This window comes from Molothrus ater, chromosome 2 (genome assembly GCF_012460135.2).
Source record: "Molothrus ater isolate BHLD 08-10-18 breed brown headed cowbird chromosome 2, BPBGC_Mater_1.1, whole genome shotgun sequence".
Taxonomy (NCBI): Eukaryota; Metazoa; Chordata; class Aves; order Passeriformes; family Icteridae; genus Molothrus; species Molothrus ater.
This window is the reverse complement of record NC_050479.2, coordinates 62,787,287-62,809,841: the sequence shown is the minus strand read 5'-3', so window position 1 is coordinate 62,809,841 and position 22,555 is coordinate 62,787,287.

Here is a 22,555-nt window from a genome sequence, read left to right as displayed (position 1 = left end):
AGCCACCGTTACCTGCACGCAACAGCAGCACACTCATCAGTTGCTGCCAGCAGTGCCAAATCCTATTTTCCAGGTCATCAATCTTACCAGTCACTGCAAAACATTATGCAACTCCACTCTACTTGATATTCAGCTTTCATCACATCTCTGTAAGGCTTAAGCCAAAGATCTGGGCAGATTTTGCAAAATCAGATCCAGTCTGTTAAAGGGTGCCTCACGTTTTTGTTGTTGTTGTGGCTTAGTGTGTGTTGCTCCCTGCCTCTGAGACACTGTCTCATGCACATGGGTTGTGCAAGGGATGTCAGGCATCTCCCCAAAAGCTTACTAAAGCATGCTGCCAAGCTTAATGTAGTCTGCCACCCAGGAAAGTGCCTGGGAGAAGCGCATATCCATGTGATGAAATGAATTACTAGGCTTGGCTTTGCTGGAGTGGCTTTCTGTAGTGCTGAGCCTGCGGCAGGAGCAGCACTGGCTGGCAGTACCCCAGCCTTGCCCTCCATCCTTGCTGATGGGAGAAGCACACAGTCTTGAAGAGCAAGAAGCACACAGTCTTGAAGCACACAGAGTGAAGAATAGACAGGGAGGGTGTGCTCAAAGAAGGAGATCCCCACTTTGAAACCCCAATAAAAAGCTGTGTGTTGTGTCAGCATTTCCCAGAGCATCCCTTAGGGCTGCCACACAACCACAGGGTTGGGTTTTTTGCTCCTTGCATCAGCATTGCCTAAAATATCAATTCACATTAATTTCTGTTCTTTCAACCCACAGTCCTCAGTCCAATGTAACCCAACCACACAGTGCTTTACAGTTCCCTGTATCTCTTCTCCACCTTATTCTATTTGAAAATTTTGCAAAAGGCAGACTTTCAAGATGTGACAGTCCAAGAGGTAAGAAAATGAGGACAGCCTTGGTGGGCCAGACCAGAAGTCCATCTAAGCTGGAATTCTGATGGTCTCTGGATGGAGAAGGAAGTTGCTGCATAGGAAAGAGTGCAAAAACAGCATGGGAAAACCCACTGTACAGCTTTCCAGCTGGATAGCAGGCCTACTGCAGCTAATATCCATCCAAGACCATAAAAGTAGGAACAATCACAAATCTTCCCACCCTCTGTGTGCAAGATGCATTGCTGTCTTTTTTCTCGACATGCTGTGTGGGTGTGACAAAAAAAAAACAGTAAAAATGTTAAAAGTAAACTCTCCACAAAATTCACCATGGGGCTGTTAGTACGCTTCTCTCCTGCAGGACCAGCTGGGGGATCAGCCACACCTGAGAGATGTGAGTTGCTTTGCCAGGGCACCATTAGACAGCACTTGGATTTGGAGGGTCATGGCCAGCCCTGCCTGGAATTCAGATGTGGCTCCTGTTCACAAAATCTTTCCCACCTGCTCTCTGCTAACATTTAATATCCGTGCAGTTCATGCTCGCAAACACTTCAAAGCCCTAGCTAGTCACTACAGGCTAACTCTGCATTTAAATATCTGTGGAGGATAAATATCCCATTGTGTGTTTAGGATAGGAGAAATGGCTCTCTGCCTTGAGTTGGTAGAGGGATGACTGGTTGGTATGAATCACAAATGCTGTAGTGCAATACATTATTCCAGATTGAGCACAGTGTTATGGCACATGGTTATGTTCCCTGATTTGATGGCTTATTTAACTAATCAGCACAGCAGGAGCAGTTCATTTCAACTATTCCAATAAATGAGAGCTCTGTAATTTGCACATGCAGCTGTAATAGTTGTAATGCTTCATTCCTGCTGTGCTGCTTAGTTACATAAACCATCTAGTTGGAATCAATACTTATTTACTGTACCTCATCAACACAGTTTGAATTATAAACTTTCAGAATTTGCATATAAGGTGAGCTGCTGAGATTTCCCCCAGGTACAAATATCTGAGAGTTCCTTAATCCATTCAAAAGGTCAGGAGAAAGGGATGTAAAAAGCAGCAGAATAACAGCCAATGTGAAGGCTTTGTTAGGTCTTTTCAAGGGAAATGCAGGGGTTTGACATTCATAACAAGAGGCTGCTGGAAACCACAAAGGAAATGCACAAGAGCAGCCTCTCCTGTGTGGCAGGAACTTTGACCAGTAATTTTCTGGCAGCTTTCAATTACCAGTGGATGGGGCTGATGGGCTGGAGGCAGAAGGAGGAGATGAAAGTCTGGATCCCATCACAAAGCCTGGTGACATTTGGCAGCACCTGGGCAGGCAGGGGCTGGTGAAAATCTCCATGCACATCAGAGCTTCTGTATCCCAGCTGGTGAACCTGTCCGTTTCCTACCTGGTACCTAACAGATAGCAGAGATTCAATATCCCTGTCTAAGGCACATAAGGGTCATTCTCAATACTGCTTCTCTTCAGACCCCCTCAAGCCTGAGCTCTTGCCAAAACCAGTATTAGCAGCAAAAGATGGTTTAGGGGATGGCTGACCACCCACTCCATAGCCCATCCTCCTTGAGATGCTGGCCACAGAGTACCCCAGGAGCCATTGGGGTGAGCTGTGCAGGAGGCAGAGAGGTCTCTGCTTGCATGGGCAGAGGGGCTGCTGGGCCAGCTGGGGGCCAGGGCTCTGCTGGACCCATCAAAGTGGCAGCCAGGATCTGCCCAACTTCCCCTCACAGTGCACACCTTGAAAGATAAAGAGAGCACTGTACCCCATGTCCATTTGAAAAGGAACTGGACAATTTTGATTCCCAAGGTCATTTCCTCCTCATATAAAAATAAGAGAGGGAAGAGAGGGGAAGTTGAAAAGAACTTCATCCTCAAAAAGACACAGTTCAGAACTCCCAGTTCTCAAACAGGTTTGCCTTGTCAGTTTTGTTTTGATTTCAATTTAAGATCTTTGTTTTAATAGAATATTCTCCTGGAGGAATGCACAGCCAGTTTGTCACAAACATGTTTAATCAGAGCAGATGGAAGGCAAAAGCTGGTGATTGCTGTGAGCTCATGTGCCTTCACATGGTACATCTGGGCTTGTCTTTCAGAACTGGCTCCAGGCTTCACAGCAGCCTATGCAAAGCTGAGTTTTTCAGCCCAAAGTAGGCAGATGAAATGAGCCTGCCTGGGGAGACAGATTTGTTGCCCTGGCTGCCCTGGTCTGGGAGAAGATGTTGTCTCTGCTGGTGTCCCAGCAGAGCCCCAGCCCCTTTGGGAGCAGCAAGATGGGGAGCACTGCTTCTCAGGGTGTCAGTGCTTGGTGCCTCAGCCCTCCAGCTGAACACCCCTCGTAGCTCACCTGCACAGGCACCTGATTCTGCTTTCAATGCTTCAGCACACCTGAGATGTCTGTTTGGAATAGCAACAGTGGCACAGGCCATGGGGCAGCAGCTGGGGGCAGGTCTGGTCCATTGGGGTATCTTAAATGCTCATCTTTAAGCATTAAGCACCATGTTTTAAAAAGGAAGTAAAAAGAAGACCTGCTGGATGTTGTATTCCTGTATTTGGAAAGCACTAAGAGACATGCAAGAAGCTTGTGGACTCAAAATGTCTCCCTGAAGCAGAGTACTTGTACGATGGAAAAAATATCCCAGTACCATGGCACCAAAATACCTTACAAACCACAGCCCCCTAGGCATTAGCTTGCTTTGTGAGTCTCCCTCTGGCTTTTCCAACAGTGCTAAAGGAAATTACACCAAACATGACAGCCTGCTCCCCTAGGCTTAACAGGGCAGGTCCCTGTAAAGTGATAAAGGCTCTGAATAAAGGCTCTGTAAAGTGATAAAGGCTCTTACACACTTTGTCTGCTCTATCCCAGCAGACAAAGGCCTATGTCCCTGACATGAGACAAAAACCCTGGGTTTTGTCCCCAGCTTACTGAAACACATCATGAGGTAAAGACATGGCCTCTGCATGTGCTTTCCCCAGTAAAACATGATGAGATCGTTTTTTGTAGCACACAGTGAAATATGTGAGCCTGAGAGATCAGAAATCTGTGCTTCTAAAGCAAATGCAGCACACTAGTGAGCATGAGCACACATGAGTAACTTCTGGAAACAATCAGCATGTAGAATGCTATGTCCCAGGGTTAATTTTTGCTATTATTGCAACTCTTTTACTAATAGGCATCCTCTAATGTATCTTGAACCCCCTCACCCCCACTACCTGTGACTGCAGAGTTGGACATCTGCTCCAAAATTCAACAGAAACCCCTTCAAAGCCCACAGTTCTGTTAGCAATATTTGCATCATGGCACTTGCTTGCAGCATGCTTTTCACAGCATCCCATAACCTGAATGCATTTTCTAGCTGAGCTTCATGGGATGCTGGACAAAAAAGAATAATTTGAGCACTACTCAGATCTCAGCTTGCTCTTGTATCAACAGTGTGCAAATCCTGTGACCAAAAGAAACAGATTGAAAACAAACCTGTGCACATTTTCCACCTAAAAGTACATACACTCTGATGGCATCTGCCTGAGCCTGAGGAAAATCTATTAAAGTTAAGGAAATTGAATCTCACTATCACTTTGGGCATCAGAGGATCCCTCCCTTAGGATGCAGGTACCAGCCAAGGCAGGCAGCTATCCTGGTGCACAGAAAGAGGTGCTGCCCAGTGTAAGGGCATCCCTTTGCACATGTGTTCCCAGTACAGGAGTACAGAGGAGACCTGCATCCAGCTGCCCAGGAGGTGCTGCCCCTCTGCTCCTCCCCACTTTGCTCATTTGCTGGGGATGCTCTGCCCTTGCCAGTTCTCTTGTTCTTTAAAACACATCACAGCTGCTATTGCATTTGCAACCTGAGTTTGTCCCAGTGCCCTCAGGTTTTGGCTTTGCTGCTTTGTCAGAGGGTTCTGTTCACAAAATCTTTGCATTGGGGTGCTGGTTGCTGTGTTCAGATTATGGGTGGAAGGTGGCAGAAAAATACAGGGGTTTCCCCCTTCACTTTTTATTTCACTCAGAGTATGTTTTCAGTCATTAGTTATTGTGTGTCTTGTCTGTGAGCATTTCAAATAACTGAATGGCGGTGGATGCTCAGATATATTAGTTGGTGCTTGGGTTTACTCCACCACTTCAGATACAGGCAGCTGAAATATAAGACTAGGAAAAATCAAAGCATTTCACAATGTTTTCATTGGGTATTTTTTGTTGCTCAACAAAAGGTGTTATGTTTTCCTGATATGTTGGTCACGGATTTTAAGTAGCTGTCTTCTCTCCTGACACAGCAGAAATTCTATGGTGTGAAAGACACTCCTTTCATTTTTATCTCACATTTCTGCCAATAACTATATATATACCTATATTTAGTCATGTGGCTTTCTCCATGACAGGGAAGAAAGCAATTCTGGCATGAATATATTCATTCACATGCTGAATTTTCATTTGCTTGAACAAAATTCCCTCTCCAGACATCTGTTTATCCATCCATCCAACTACTCATCCATCCACACAAGCAGAAAAACCCATAAAAATATTTGCAGAAAAACAACCCAAAAAAAGTACAGTTGCAGCTGTAATAAACTGTAGGTAATGGCTAATCTTATTTTTAGATTTTTTTGACAACCTATCCCTCTCTGATTTATGCTGTGCTGCCAGTATATTTATGACAGGAAAACTAGTTGAAGAAAACAACTAGTTGTTGGCTGAGCAGTTTTTAAAACTCTGCTTTAGTGCTGCTGTTTACCTTTTGAAATACTAGGAAATTATCAGGAAAGATAACTTGGAGAGAAATTCTGCTGAAATCTTTCCTCTGGTGTATTTTTTCAGGCAGGTGTACTAAGTAATAAGAAGAGAGTTCTGCTTTCTGACAGCAGGCACGTAGGTAAGAAATGCAAATGTTTTAAGAATGAAATTTGTTTAACCTCAAAAAGGGGAAGCTCAGGGGGGACCTCATTGCTCTCACCATCTCTCTGAAAGGAAGGTGTAGTGAGGCTGATCTCTTCTGCTGTGCCTGCAGTGAGAAGTCCAGAGGAAATGGCCTTAACCTGAGACAGGGGAGATGAAGTCAGATACTGGAAAAAAATCTTTCACTGTGACAGTGGTCAGGCCTTGGAAAAGGTTGACTAGGGAGGTGAGCGTGAGTCCTCACCATCCCTGGAGGTGTTTAGGAGGCATCTGGATCTGGCCCTGGGTGATCTGGTTTAGTGGTTACAGTGCTAGTGCTGATGGCTGGACTGGATGATCTTAAAGGTCTCTTCCAACCCCAATGATTCTATTGTGTCATTATGATAAACATGGTACTATCAAACGGCAGAGGGAAGAGCTCTGCACAGTAATGTTCAGGTGGATTATTTGCTTAAATCTTCCAGGTGCAACTTCAGTGATCCTTTAGGAGTCAGAAATAGATGTGGAAGAGGTTACACAAAATTAAGTCTGACAAAGGAATATATCTGAGGAGAAACATTTAAATATTTTTGCTCCTTCACATGGTTTTGGCACAACAGGCAGTAGATCTTGTTGCAAGTTTCTGTACAATATAGGACGCCCCAAGAACACCTAAGCAGCGCTAAATAAATGGTCTTTGTAGGAAATCATCAATTTTTTCACATCCTTCACCTTTTCCACTGTATTCCTGTGTGCCTCACCTCCCACAAAAGCATGACCAAATATTTCCTAGCCTCACCTCCCACAAAAGCATGGCCAAAAATTAATGGCCTTACTAGCTCACTGTCCTTCAGCAGGTCTTTGTTGCTTTAGCTCTTCTTTGGGCTTGATGGATTTTGCCCAGCCACCCTCCCTGGAAAACAACATCTCTCCTACTCTGTCATGCAGTACTCTTTTCCCTTTGGGTGGTCCTTGCTTCTCCCTTGGAATGCAACAGGAAAGATGCAATAAACAGCAGGTGAGGGAGGTTCCTGATGGGAATTTCCCCCTTGATCAGCTCCACTGAAGCCTCTGCAGGGAAGGGCCTCGGCCAGGTCAAACACAGAAGGGTTTGCAGGCATGTGCTTCCATGGAGATGATCTTACACCTTTTTTAGGCAGACCTGACATCACAGGGACATCAATGTCAGCATGAGACATGCCAGCATACAATCCTGGGCTTGTGCTGCTCTCTTCCCCTAACAGTCACTCAGGAGGTTTTTCTTGATTTCCTCATGATTTGTTCCTTACACACCAAAGCCATTGATTGATATGTCCATCCTAAGGAAGTGTCTAGATTCCCTTGGGGCTTTGATACCATCAATAACTTAGATATTGCTTCAGCTGTGAGCATTCCTTCTGCTGGTCCCCAGTGATTGTGCCCTGCCCTGGCCTGCTCTGCCCTGGGCATCCTCATTATTTTCCACGGGACAGTTCATCTATAAAAGCTACTGACAAATCTGTGTCAGAGGGAAAGCAGAAAAATCTGCAGGTGATCAGACTTTGACATCTTTGGTTTTAACACTAAGACTGTAGTACATTTCCACACCACATATTTTGTTACTACTATAAAGGTGTGTTGAAGCCTGTGGACTAAACAATCTTATTGGTACTGGAACTTAATTTCTAAATTAGGGAAATTGTGTGGTTCAGATGTAAAAATGGAATGTGATGAGCTAACACAAGGAAAGTCAATTCCCTTTTAGCTCCCAGCATTTCCAGGTCAATTTAGAGCATGCACATCGCAATACATCACAGTGGGGAGAAAACAGGCATATTTCACTCCCTGCCTTTCAGATTCCAATAGCAATGATGAACTCTGGCCAAAGCACTTGTTTGGGAATTTATGATCAATTGAGGTTATTGGGCCTTGGCCTTAGGTCAAGCAGGTCCCTAGGGGTCATTAATATCTATTAAATGCTCTGCATCTCTTTTATTGCAGTTTAAATGATGAGTAACTGTGAATTATAAGAGTGTTGGCCATATATCAAGTGTTTCAAATACATTAACAGAGGCAAACTGAGTTCTAATTAAAAGTTTGTTACCATACACTTGTACTTTTTGTCACAGACGCAATGATTGGACTGTACTGAAAGCTGATGTGAAATAAAACTTGCAATGCTTTGCAGAAAGAAGAAAAAAGAGGTACTGGAAAATATAATATAAAATTATCTTCTGCAATGCCATTTATTAAATAAGGTCTCTAGCCTCTTCTATCTGAGATATGCTTTATATTGGCAGCATGAGTCTTGGCGGAGGCACAAAAATGGGGGAAACAAGAGAGGGAGTGTATTTTACATACATCTCATTTCCAGAAAAAGAGAAAAGAAAACATTAAATGAAACAGGTTCTTAATAGATAATGTATTTTCAATAACAAAAAAAAAGCATTCTGAAGATCTTTATATTAAATTGACCACAATGGACAAAGTAATATTTTCAACATGATTTGAAGAGCAAAAAAAGAACCAGTGTGAAAGAGAAGCTGCTGTGAGCCACAGGTGCTATTTTCTAAAATGAAAAGTCCAATACATCTCTCAGGAAAAAACCAAGAGGTTTTGTGTATGGGAAGTGCTTCTGGCCCTAGACCAAGAAATCCGTATGAAATTTCCCAATATTGGGTGTAAACCCTTGCCTGAGGTATCCCTCTGTCCCTCTGCACAGAGACTTTTTCTGGTGCAGGATTGTGTGTGCACGCTGGACTGGACCCAGGGAGTAATTTTGGCAGCTAAGATACCACTGACCTCTGCTGGGAGTAATCAGACACATTTAGCTTCTGTCCTGGGTCCTGTGCTGCTCAGATGTGGTGGAGATTCCTCTGGCAGAGGCTGATGTGTGTGTGTGTGTGTGTGTGTGTGTGTGTGTATATATATATATATATATATATATATATATATATATATATATATATATATATATATATATATATATATAAAAGATATGCACACCTATGTGTAGCTGCACGCACCTTCCATCCTTCCATCCTTGCTGTCACTGCAATGTCCCAGGTGGCCAAGTGGTTCAAAAGAAGTAAAATCCATCCTGAATTTACAAAATGAAATTTTCTTGGCAGTGAGGAAGATTTAGACCTCCTAAGGAGAAGAATCCCTACCAGCTTTGTCTAGAATATGACATCATACACATATAAATGTACAAGATTTGTGGATCTTTGAGTTCCTAAGGGTTGAAGGGTGATGACTGATTCTAAAGGCCTGGCCTGGAACTGATGTGGCTGAAAAGCAGAGGTATTTGTAGTGATTGGCACAATTTCCAGTTTCCTGATGGACACACTGCAAATACACGGAGTATGAGCAATACAGTTCCAGCTAAGTAAAGGTTTGAACTGGCAATGCACAAACCAGAGACAGATTGTGCAAACAAAAGAGCTCAAATAAAGAGGTGTCGTAGAGGAATTGTCACCTTTCCTGTCTATGGCTGGTACTGAATCATTTTGTAAATAAAGAGAAAAGATCTTTCTCTCCAGGACATCCAGTGTAGGATATTCAGTCAGTGGCTCAGAGAAGAACACAAGCTGGAAGCCGCCCATTGGAGAAAGTGTGCTGACAGGAAGTGTCAGAGATTATAAACTGAATTATTTTGTTCCCTTACAGTGAGTGGAATGAAGTAATTACTGTAGGACAGAAAACAGATCAAATGACCCTACAAAATACCACATGAAATTTTGTTCAATGATGTTGAAAAGTGGTACTGGCCATACAATTAGCAGTTCACAGAACAGGGCTACATCTAAAATCTGCTCTGTCCATAAAAAAAAAAAGTCAGGCTATGATAAAACAACAAATCATTCATATTGAAAAAAAAAATGTAGACGAGCAGGATTTATTCCCATACTTGAACATTCTAGCAGCATTCCAGTTATCTGTGTATTACAGGAGTTTATTGTCATAAGGACAGAAGACGAATGAGGTGTTATGACTGGAGATAGCAGTGAAAAAAGACTGATCTTGATTATAGAAAAAAGAAATGACAAGATTTAATGATACAAGATCTAGTGTGGTTGAAGAAGAGATGCCAGATCACAGGACAGAGACAAGAAAACAGAGTTGTCCGCAGTGACAGATAATGCAGAAAAGGCCAAAGGAAAGACATCTGGGTTTCATTGTAAGAAGCTTACATTTAGATGGTGAATAGACATGCATAAATGTAGAAGGAATTAAAGGCAAAGCTGAAAAAGAGAAGTTGAGCTGGGTTAGAAGCTCAGCTAGAAAAACAGTATCTGAAACTCTGGGAGAAGTTACGGTTGCCATTAGAGAATATACAAGTGGAGAAAACAGAGAAATGAGAGGAGGAATCAGGAGGGGGGAAAATATTTTAAATACATATAAGGAGAAGTATTTTTTCTTTTCTGGATGTTTGGATGATCTGGCAATATCTTCACTTGAGTTCACTTCTCTAATATGGAGGGAAGCTGTCAGAAACAGAGGACACCAGGAAGAAAGGACTGGAATTAAAAAGAGCTGGTTAGACTGCACCTCAAAATGCAGCATGATTTAGTTCCATTTTCAGGCAGGAAATAATGAAGGTACCAACTGCTAAACATTACTAATCAGCCATGGAGATCCATCCTGTGCAAACAAAAATTTCCACGTGACCTTCAAATGGCCACACAAAGCTGTTCAGCATTCTGCAGCTGGAAGGTGGCAGAAAAGACAACTGTGGTAAGTCCCACATGAAAAAGAAAAACCACATCCTTTGTGCGGTGCAGTTAGAAAAGACAGAGGGCTATTTCTCCTGCCTTCAGGCTCTCTGGGTTGGTTTTTATAAAGCAGCTCAGCCTTTGACAAACAAAAGCCATCTGTGGGCTGTCATCCTATCCCTCCCAGTTGCAATGGCTCTACAGATGCTGTCAAACTCCCACTTTCTTTTCCACTCCTGGTGGGCAACACAGGTCCACACTCAGGTGGCACAATATGGTCTTTCACCTACCTGTCTCTTCTAAAAAAAACTACAGTTCAACATCTTTATGCATTTTCATGTTTTCATATTTCATTTTCATATTTTTATCTGAGGGAAAGGACAGTTACTTTAATCTTCCCACTGCTTAAAATTCCCAAATATTTCTGAATAAATAATTTCATCTGTCCTTTCTGACATTGAAGGACTTTTAGGCATGGTCATGGAGGCAGCTAGAACCAAGACTGTCTGTCCTTATGCAGGCCAAATGGTAGTATTTTTTCCCCATGTACATTTTTGTCATTTTCCACATTAAAGACATTGTTAGAGAGTGCTCTGCATTACCACTGTGGCCCATCCCTGTGCATGTTTCTGGCAGCTCCTAAGTCCTTATGAACATCCCAAATGAGACAGGAATGGATTTGCTATGTGAGATTGCCAGGGTCATAACTTTGCTATTCAGAAAGTCACTGGAGGAAAGACATGTTGCCAAAACCAGGTGCACAGAAAGATCTCCCACTGGGTTTTGATTGTGCTGAAATACTGAACTAACTTCCCAGCTTTTGGGAAGTAACTTGGAACAAGGTAACTAGCACAAAGTACTGGAACCAAAATTTCAGCAAAAAGCCTACAGCTTTTAGGAGCATAAAACCTGATATTAATGTGCACCCAATATCATGCTTATTAATAACAAATATGGAAGAGTTAGCAGGGAAGGAACACAGGACTAGCAGTGCAAAAGTTATTTTAGATTTGTTTATTTGATTACCTGGAACACAGTATGGGCAGAAGCAGTAGGTGCCTTGTGCAGGCAGAGCAGCGTGGGTTGTACTCATCAATATTGAAGCAATTACCTGTACAGATGTAATACCAGTGATCTGTTACAGCACTGAAATATAAAATGTTACTATATTGCTATTACATCTTCTCTAATGATGAGGGAAGTATCCTGGATGGGAAAATGCCAAAACCTTCTGTTCAGTCTTTGCCTTAGGAGGTGATAGCTCAATTTACCAATTTGGTTTGGTGGATTTCAATTTGGGAAGGAAAAAAATAAAAGTGCTTGAGTGAGTGTTTTGTGGGTTGATTTGAGGCTTTGCTGGTATTGATCAAGCTGTACTGGAAACCCAGGGGAGGAATTGCGGTTGCAAATTTCTTTGTGATTTAGATATTTGGGATGGGATCCAGGTCCAGCTTGGGTTCCTCCACCTGGGTGTCTATGCTGCCAGCTCCAGCCAGGTGCATTTCTTCACGTGATGCCCTCTGAGTTGCCCTGTGGTCCCATGACACCTTCTCAGAGCTGGCAGAGAGGACACAGTGGTTACAGTGGGCCCCTGCCCTGTTACACCAGACAGGAAGAATATCCTAAACCTTTTAAACCAGCACCAGGTTGACACCACAAATTGACTCAATATAAAAGCAAGGTTTGCAGCAGTTTTTCAATTCTGCTGCCGCTTCATCTGTCAGGTGTGGTATGATCTGGAGCTGCAAATTCCTCAGCATATAGCAAATTTTCAATCTAATAATCAAGTAAATTATCAAGTATCCTGTTAATAATAGGTGGGTAACTTAGATGGCTATATTGATGAGTCCCTTTGTTTAGATCAGACAAATTGTTCTCTTGAGTTTGGTCCTTGGTAGGTGGGCAGGTGTCTGTAAGCTGGAACAAGCAGGGGCATGCTGAATGGGTGAGACATTTGGAGATGTGTCTGACTCCAGCCAGACACCACAGATGACAAAAACATTTTGAGCTGCCACTCATGAGACTTTAGTTCTGGGCAAGTATGAATGTGTATATGTGTGAGCAAGCAAAGGATATTTTACTGCACAATCCCCGTGGAGAAACCCTTCCAGGCTCCCTCCACCTAACAAATCCAGTGACACTCCAAACAAACAGAAAAGCATCCTGATTTTCCACCCATTAATTCTTCACCAGAAAATCACTTTTCTAATACTGTGGGAAAATGACATGTTTTATAATAGGACAAAACTCTGAATCTCTAATTTTTTACCATGGCACCTATAGATTCCTGTTCCCAGTGCACAAATCCTACACCCTTTTGTGTACCTTGCTGGAAGGGAATGTTGATGCTCTAGCTGGGAGGACAAGTGATGGCAGCCTTTTGCTCTTTTGGGCAGGTAATTTGGGTGTCTCTCATCTCCCCAACATCATTATAAAATATACATGCCTTTAATATAAAGACCTGTTTCTTAAAACCTTCACCTCTCCATTGTCAAATGGGGTCATAACTGGCTTGCACATTTAGAAATTGGTGCAGGGAAATGACAGGCTGATGACATGGTCACTTAACTTTGTTTTTATAGTGAAGTGGGGTAAAAATACAGATGAGAACAAGTACTGGGCTGAGCTCCTGAGGAAGCAGAGGTGATGGTAATACTGTCACGGCAGGAAAAAGTACTATCCCCAAAGGGGCTGCTGGGAAACACCATCCATTCATCTCCTGGGTCCTCTGCTTTCAGCAGCTCTGGAAATTTCTGGGATGTAGTTACCAGCTGTAGCAGGTGCTCAGATGCCTCATTGATGCCTCTACATCCTCCATTAGATGGTCTTGTCTTTTACAAGAGGTTGCAGCTGAGGAGCACCCATGAGTATCTTCACAGTCTTCAGCTGTGAGCAGGTATCAGGAATGGCCTATGATCAGCTGAGGATATTTCCTTCAACTCCATTCTTAACATGCTCCTTCTGCTCCTCCTCCCTCCAGGCTGTAGTCTGTGGGTAATGGGATTTGTCTGTGATAATCAATAATTCATTGCCTTATACATTTAATCTCTGTATTTTCCTTGAAGAGTTTCTTTGCATATGGCTGAAAGCACCAGAACAAAATGACCCTAGAAGTGGTTGTAACAATGCATTTCTCCTCCCTGATCACTTCATTTTCTGATGAGGAGTCTTTATTCACCTGGGTGCTTTCCCAGCTAATAGGCTATTAAAAAATCCATCACTAATATAGTGAAAAATATGTTTTCTCCCTTCAGAACAATCAGCAGCTCTCACATTAGCTGCACCTGGTGATGGCTGATGCAGCTAACCCTAGCTTTCCCTACAGGCAAGGTCACAGGTAATAAAGCCATAAACCTGTTATTAGGTAATAAAACCATAAACAACTGGTTATTATTAATTGCAGCAACCTTTAAAAAAGGGTCTCACCTGCCTGTGCAGCTCCTTTTCCTTGTACTTGACCCCCACATTCAGTCCAGTTCTGCTGTTGTTGTTCCAGAAGCTTGAGATAAAACTGAATAGCCTCAAAAAAGCGGGTGAGAGAACTCAGCCATGAAAACATCCCAACATCATGGCGATTTCCAAGTTGCCAGGTTCTTGTTTCTGCTCTCAGTGGGGAGCTCTAGAGATTTTTCCTGCTCTTTGTGGACAGAGTCCTGTGGATCTTGCCTCTGCTGCAAATCCTGGAAGTCTAGGGACAGGGCACAAAGAATAAATTTCTTTATGTATGTATGTAGGTATGTGAAATAAAAGAAAACCATGTCAGGCTAGGGGGTTGTCCTGTAAGTAGGAGGTCACATTATTCATGCCTCTGCCAGCCATTTCACTGAAGGACTGATTTTGTTCCATTTCCATGTAAGGCAAGGCTAAAGCCATGCATGACTGGACAGAGATCCTCAGAAATGAGGCCTGAACATAAAAATCTCACATGTTCCAGGTTGCTGGGAAGAGTTCTTGCCCAGCAAGATTGCTGATCTCACAGTCTTCAGATAGTTAATCTCTTTAGAAATGCAAACAGGTAACAAGGAAATCTGGGATTTTCAGTATACCCACACCACCTTCACCTAGGTATTTTGGGTCCAAAATCCATGACAGCCATGGATTAGACTGCCATGGTCAGCTCTGATGTTTTTGCTGGATAGTATCACACCATCTCACCTTCCTGCTCCTGCACAGGACCATTTTTACAAGGTATGCTTGAATACAGCCACTCTTCACTGAGAATTTATATGGGATAATTTTATGAAACAGGGAGCTTATAAATCCAAGCCAACACATGTTGATTCTCCTGTCCCAGGAGAACAGAATGCTCATCCTCAACAGTCATCCTGAAATATCTACATTCTCAAAATGTGTTGTGAGCTTTGAGTCTTGGCTGTGAGCTTCAGTTCTTTTCAACTTTCTGTATGCACCTTTCCCAGCTTTGTGCTGTCCAAGGACTCTGATTGTTGGCAACCATCTCTCTTCTTGTCCTTTATCTGGAGTACGGGAGACTGGAAATGTAAGAGCTCAGCCCTACACTCTCATCTGTCCCAATGCATCACCAACAGCCCATCCACTGTGGAATTGCTCTAGCATAGCTGGAGACAGATAAGCCCAGCAGAGCATCTTGACAGGTCTGGCAGATATTTTTAATTGTTTAAGAGCATCACTTTAACCACCTTAAATCAGTCAGCACTGACACAGGACTATATTTGTCCTCAAATCCAGAGAGCTCTCTCTGCATTTTAATGTGTAGCTTGAGTGTATGCAATTTGCTGGTACAGTGTATTTTTAGCAAGAAAATAGGTTTCTTTTGTTTGGCTCAGATAGGTGAAAGTTTACCATTTAAAGAGCTTGGTGGTGTCATCTGTACCTAGGGATTTACTTGTATGAGCTTGCTCTGTCTGTTGCTTATGTGATGGTTGCATTTGAAAAGCTGGCATTGAAAAGTCATGTTTAGGAATGCCAGGCTGCATGCAGTAATTATTAGTGTGAAGTTGATCTAAAAGTCTACGTGTTGGGGCAGGATTTGCTTCATTTTTATTTATTTGATTTATTTTTATTCACTGCAAGATTGCTCACCTTTCATAGTCAGTTTCACCTGTAGGAATCTGAAGCACCATTGACCTCTGTGGCACTACAGAGAATTTATACATTGATGCAACAAGACGAAGTTATTCACACTCCCAGGGCTCGACTTTCAGCTGAAATTCTTCAAACACTCATAAAAACCTTTTTTAAAATGTCCTCACCTGCAGTTTAAGAACGGAGATATTAGAGTCACAGCTGCTGCTTTTAAATCATACAGGTTTTTGTAGCACTTGTTGCATTTTGTTTATGGGAGAAGGAAAACGCTGCACATTTAACTGAATGGCTCAAACTCACATGATGGAGGAGTAACAGAGTTTGCTGGGAGCAGAAGAGCAAAGGGGATGGTACAAAGAGAGCTGCCAGTGCACCAGGGCAGTTTCATCTCTCCTTATTTTAGACACTTCCACTGTAATCAGTACCTCAACCTAACCTTCCCCTGATGTCACTGTCTGTACCTGTATACCACTAAAGACAACAGTCCAGGGTCTCTTATTTCACTCTGAGCCTGAGTGGTGCAACATAGCTTGTGCCCACATGCTAGAACTCTCTTCCTCCTTGCTCCCATGTGAGCAAACCCTTTTAGACTGGTCTCTCAGACCCTCTTGCCTTCTCTACCTCTCTAACTTGCAGCCTGTAAGTGCTGAGTTGTATTGGGTTTATGTCACAGTCATAGAGTGACTGATGTATATTAAGCTTTTCCATAGTACTCTAATTGCAGCATGTATCTTCCTCTGAATGGCTTTCCTTCTTTGGACTTCAGCAACAAGATTTTCTTTCTATCTCCTTTCCTCTCTTTCTTCTGTCCCTTGTCTTTTGCTCATACATTTCCATATTGCCCACTTTTCTCCTTTTTCTCCTAGCTCTTGTGTCCACACCAATGTCTGCTTTCCTTCCCTTTGCTTCCCTCTTCCTTTCCTTGGGTCTGTGCCCCACTCCATTTTTCTGTGGCTGCAGAAGTGACAAGTTTGCATGGTGCCAGAAGTTAGCACCAAAACACAATTATAGCCATACTCCTAGGACCAAGGAGCTTCTTTCTGCCTCCATTCCAGTACAAAGATCTTACTCCCCAAGGTATTAATTTTATCAACATCATCTTTCCCTGATCCTCTTCACTGAGGCCAGGTCCTGGCCCTCTCCCAGCAGTAGCAGCAAGGAACCCAAGTCTGTCTGGCTGATTCCTCACACTTCCTCTCCTGGAACAAGCCATTCATTCAGACACTGTCATCTGACAGAAATAAGGAAAGCCAAAGAGAACTGTCCCTGAACCCATGAGAAAGTCCAGGTCTGGTGCCTTAAGCTGACTCATGCTATGATGAGTTATCCCTCTAAGAAGTTTCTATTTCTGTTTTCTTTCCCATTTCCCTTTCTCCTTTCCCTTTCTCCTCACCACTATTTTTTCTTGCTTCTGTTGTCCCCTGCTTCCCTCTCTTCACATTGCTTTTTTTGTGTGCATGTTGGTACAGCATATAGGAAAGTCCCCACTTGACCATGTTGATCATTGTGGTCTTGCCAGCAACCTGCTCCATACCAAATATTTTATAGACCTATCCCTGACTGGAACCATTTCAGGCACCTTAAGTTGGTGTGATGACATTCACACGTTCTGATGTCACTGGGAAGAAAAACATTTCAGTATCTCCCTCAAGTGGGGGGAAATTTCATGACCAGCAGTCAGTACTGCTACTTAAGAAGGAGCAAAAGAGTTGGAGGTAAATGAGTTCAATAAAAACCAACAGATGTTTATCCTTCTCTTAAGAAAAGTCTCTGCAAGCAGTGCAGAGGAAAGGGGATTAAAGCTTGATGGACCTTTGGACTGTGGGTCCTCCAGAATCAGGCATGAAACTCACCCTTTTTTACCTTATTATTGACAATCCTAGCACCAAGCTTTGGCATATGATAGAGAATTTAAAGCAAAGAACTCTTCCATCCTCTTAAAAAAACCTTTGGGAAATGGAAATCAGGAGTAACTGTAGTAGTGCAAAACATGAAACCACACTCTCTTTGAGTGTCTCCACATCACTAGATAAAAGAAAACCAGGCCAAGCCCAGAGGCTGATTATCTGCTGCTCTGTGCCCTGTTATTTCACTCCCAGCTCCATTTTGGAGGATGTCAGCTGCTTCTATCCAATGCACTTCTACATGACAGTGTGGGTGTGACTGGTCAGGGTTTCTTGGCCTCATCTTTATCCAGCAGTGTAGGAATTGCCATAAAGAATAATGACAAAAAGCAGACAAATGATTTTTCTCTGATGGAGAATAAAAAGATGGGGTGTATAGAGATATGCTAGGTAGCCACAGCCATTTGCTTGGGGCAAATATGAGCCCTAAGAACCTGATGTAACCATGAGGAAATCCCTTGTGGCTTGGAGATTTACCAGTCAAGTAATTTCTTGACAAGGCAAGAAAATAGGCCATTGCTGATTTTTCTTTCACTTGAGCTTAAACACTGTGTGCAGTTCTAAACATACACGTCCAGGAAGATGCACTCAGCCTCAAGTAGAGGATGATCAGGATGATCAAAGCAAATGAAGAAACTGTGCCAAGAGTATGTGACACGTTTAACCTAGCAAAAACTAAACCAAAAATATGTCCCCTCAACAGTATACCTGGCAGACAACTTCTAGATGGGGAAAAACAGCTTTGCAAAGCACAGGAGAGAGTCAAACAGGAGAGTAGGAACTGTAAAGCTATTTCTTGCCATCAAAGCACTGTCACCTGGAAAAGCAATGTCAAAGAAATCTTTTCTTAAGTAGTGTAACCCTTTTCAGGCAACTCTGATTAGTTTGTGTAGATGGACACATGGTGATGTTGTTGCTAGCAAAAAGCACCATTTCCCAGAAGACCTCTTCCAGTGCTGTGTGCCTGCAGTATTCATGAGTGAGAACTGGAAGGTTTAAGATGGGATGTGTGTTGCCCAAGAGTAGTTATTTGTAAGCTGGAAAAAGGATGGAGATAATCACTCTGAGCTGCCATTAAAGGCAATGGGAGTGGTCAGGATGACTCAGGAAGCAGGTGGGGACACCCTGGCTGGCAGCAGCACTGACCCGGTGTCTGTACACCAGTCAGGGATGCTTGGCTGGTGGAGTGAGCACTGCTGTGCTGCAGGCAACCAGCCTGGGCAGAGATCAGGGAAAAAGGAGTCAACCTTTGCGAGGACAGAGCAAAATCCATCTGGCCAGACAGAGCCAACCTGAAGCAGTTCTTGCAATGGGGTGCATTGGGGAAATGTCAGGGAGCTGGAGTTGGTTTCTTACACCAAAGATCTGGGGAAAATGATGTCTTATCTTGCACTGAATTCTGTGTTAAGAAATGACACCATGTTTAATGTGCTGGATGTTTTCTTAAAACATAGTGGGGCTTCCTTCACAGCCCTTCAGCTTGGGACATGCATCTCCAGCCAAGATTATCCAAGGTGAATCTCCTGCACTGGAGTTTTATAGCTGACCATGGACAGAGGTACTTGGGATGCTTTAAGTCCACATCCTCACTATGTGACCTCTTCACATTTCTCTGAACCTTTCACTGTTATGATTTCTATCTTAACATGGTTTGTGAAAAGGAAATCCTTGCTCTTCAGGGCACCATCCTGTGGATTTCCACACAGTCACAGTTTAAAGTTTGACTTTGTCTTGACACCCATTCCATATAGGTTTACTGTACACCACAGCATGGTACAGAAATATTGAGGTCTAAATAACCTCACTAATTCCAATTAATCTTGCTTAATTCCGTTCAGGAAGGCATCTGACCACATCAAGACACAACTTCATGCTCATGAATTTGAATTTCTTCAGAGTTACGCTCTTCATACTCCTCTTCTGACTCAGACTTAATTTTTTACATATCTCATCCCACAGAAATTAAGATGATGATCAACATCCTTTTCTATGTTTCTTGGGTTTGGACACTTACTTACTAAATACTCTTCTTAGAGTTTGAAAATCTAGCATCAGTGCAATTTGTATCTTATTTTATATTTTTCCACAGCTACTAGAGGCAGCTGGTCAATCCCACAGAGCCTGAGCAGAAGTCCCCAGAGCAGCAGAACAATCTGACTCTGTTGTTACCACCTTCACTTATGGTACATCTTTTCTGAAATGATAAAATTTGATTGCTTCTTATGCATTTGTGTATGAGAAGAAGATGTAATACTGTCTTCTATTGCAAGATTATATTGGCCTTCAAATCAATTTCAATTTCTCATGTGTCTTCAATATAATTTTATTTCATCTTTATTTTTGGGTATTACATTTTCATCACTTCATTCTACTTTAAAGATTAGAATTCTCCTGATGCCCTCCACAATGATAAATTAGTTGTATTTGGGAACATTGACTTTGATGGTGGAGAGTGGGTTTAATCCTAAGTTTTTAATAGGAACCTTTTTCTTTCTTTAGTGGGATGTTGAAGGGTTTGAATTTTGCTAGATCTCTTTCTTTTCCTCATACAAATGGAAATGCTCAGGACCCCAGCCAGTGTGCAGTGATCTCCCAAGGAACTTGTGTAGAATTTCTCAAAATGTCAGCCTTGCTGCTCTTACACTCTTGTTTATGCTTGCTGGTAGCGTTTGCACAGAACATAGACATTAATTTTTGGGAAAGAATATGTCCACATTTGGGAATGATGCTTTGTGGCAGCTTTCTGCTTTCCTCTGAACCTTCCAATAGCACATTTGATCGGACTAACAACAGATTTGATGGTTTTTCTTACACACTGTGGTCGGAGAAGAATCTGTGGAGGAGCCCACCAGCCTGCATACCACAGAGTAAGAAACATTATTTTACTATACCAGCATCAGGCCAAAAACCTGTTCTTAATTTCCCAGCTGTCAGTAGAGATTTTTGAAATCTTTTCCACATGGTTTTCCCAAGTGTGAAAAATAGACAGCTTGTCAACTTCTTAAAAAAAGCAGCATGTCAGAGGTTTTACCTGTCACCTCAGGCCAAAGGGAGAGTCACAATGAAGCTGGAAGCAGAAATTTTCTCATAATAGGGATGTCAAGCAAAATTTAGCAAGATGTAGTACAAGAGGTATTTGGGTTTGAATTGTCCCCTACTGAGGAATGCTCATCAGAGCAGGTATGAATTTTGATACATCACTTAGGGAACAAGCTTCACTTTCTTACACTTCAGATCTACATTACAATTTCATGATGGAGCAGAATTAGTCCTGAATATGTTCTTTTTATAAATCCATTTTTATTTTATAAATATCCCATGAGATATTAATGGAATAGGGTTATACAAGACATTCATTTTGAGAGGTTTGACACTGATTACTAAATATGTATTCATTGACTTTGCACATTAAGATCTGTGGTCATGTACGTAAACATATAAACACATAAAAATGTTTAAAAATATTAAATAAATAAATATGAGAGTGTGTATGTTCCTGCATTTGTATATATGTGTATATATATATATATATATATATATATGTATATGTATATACTTAACTCTCTTACTTAGTATGCTTAAAGTATTTTCTTTTTCTGCTGTTATCTTTAATTACTGGATGCAAAGTTTAAATTCCAAGACTAATAAACCACAGAATCACAGAATGGATGGGGTGGAAGGCACCTCTGGAGACAGTCCCATCCAACACCCCTGCTAAAGCAGGCTCACCTGGAGCATGTCAGTCAGGATTGTATCCAGACATTTTTTGAATATTTCCAATGAGAAGACTTGTACAGGCAGTCTCTTCCACTGCGTGATCACTCACACAGTAAAGTTCTTCCTCATGTTCACATGGAACTTTCTGTGCATTGGTTTCTGCCTCTTGTCCTATTGCTTGGCACCACCAAGAAGAGCCTGGATCCATCCTCTGGCATCTCCTGGGCACTAACATAATTTAACAGCAATCCCAAATTTTTGCTGCTCTTCCTTTTGTTACTTGACTACTAGAAGAAATAAGAATCAGGATGGCACTCTGAAGGCAGGCTGTATTACAGTACTGTGTGATGGCAATGATAATGTCTGTTATAAGCCAGAAATTAAATATCTTGAAATGTACTGTGTGTGAAACACAAAGAAAGTTCTTGGCTGGGAGACACAGTCTAAGCAACAGAGGCACAGTTCTTTGGGACTTCTGAGGCTCCTTCCTAGTACAGCCATTCAAAATAGATGAATTTCTGAAATGGAGATTTGGCCATGACTTTCTATTCACAGAACACAGAGCCACAGATTACCTTGAGTGGAAAGGGACCCACGAGGATCATCAAAGCTCAACTCCTGACCCTGCACAGGCCACCCAAGAGTCACACCAGGTGCCTGAGAGCATTGTCCAAATGTTTCTTGAACACTGTCAAGCTTAGTACTCTGACTTCCCTGGGGAAGCCTGTTCCAGCACCCAACCACCCTCTGAGTAAAGAACCTTTTCCTGATTTCCAGCCTAAACCTCTCCTGACTCAGCTTCTTGCTATCCCCTTAGTTCCTGTCACTGGTCACAGTAGCAAAGAGATCAGTGCCTGCCCCTCCTCTTGCTCTCATAAGGAAGCTATAACTGCAATGAGCTCTCTCCTCAGTCTCCTCCAGGCTGAACCGACAGGTGACCTCAGCTGCTTCTCAAATGGCTTCATCCCAAGGCCTGTCACCACATTTCTAGCCCTTCTTTGAGCACTCTGTAAGAGTTCCATGTCTTCCTTACATTGTTACACCCAAAACTGCCCCCAGCACTTGAGGTGAGGCTTCCCCAGTGCAGAGCAGAGAGGGACAATCCCCTCCCTGGCCCAGCTGGTGATGCTGTGCCTGATGCACCCCAGGACAGGGTTGGCCCTCCTGGCTGCCAGGGCACTCATGACTTGTGTTCAAATTGCCACTGATCAGAATCCCCAGGTGCTTTTCCAAGGTGCTGCTTTCCAGACTCTCAATCCCCAGTCTGTCCGTGCATCAAGGTGTGCCCCTCTCTAGGTGCACAATCCTGCACTTGTCTTTGTTAAACTTCATATGGCTGGTGATTCCAAGCCCTCTTATTTGTCAAGATATTTCTGCAGGGCTTCTTCACCTTCAAGGAAGTCAACAGCTCCTCCCAATTC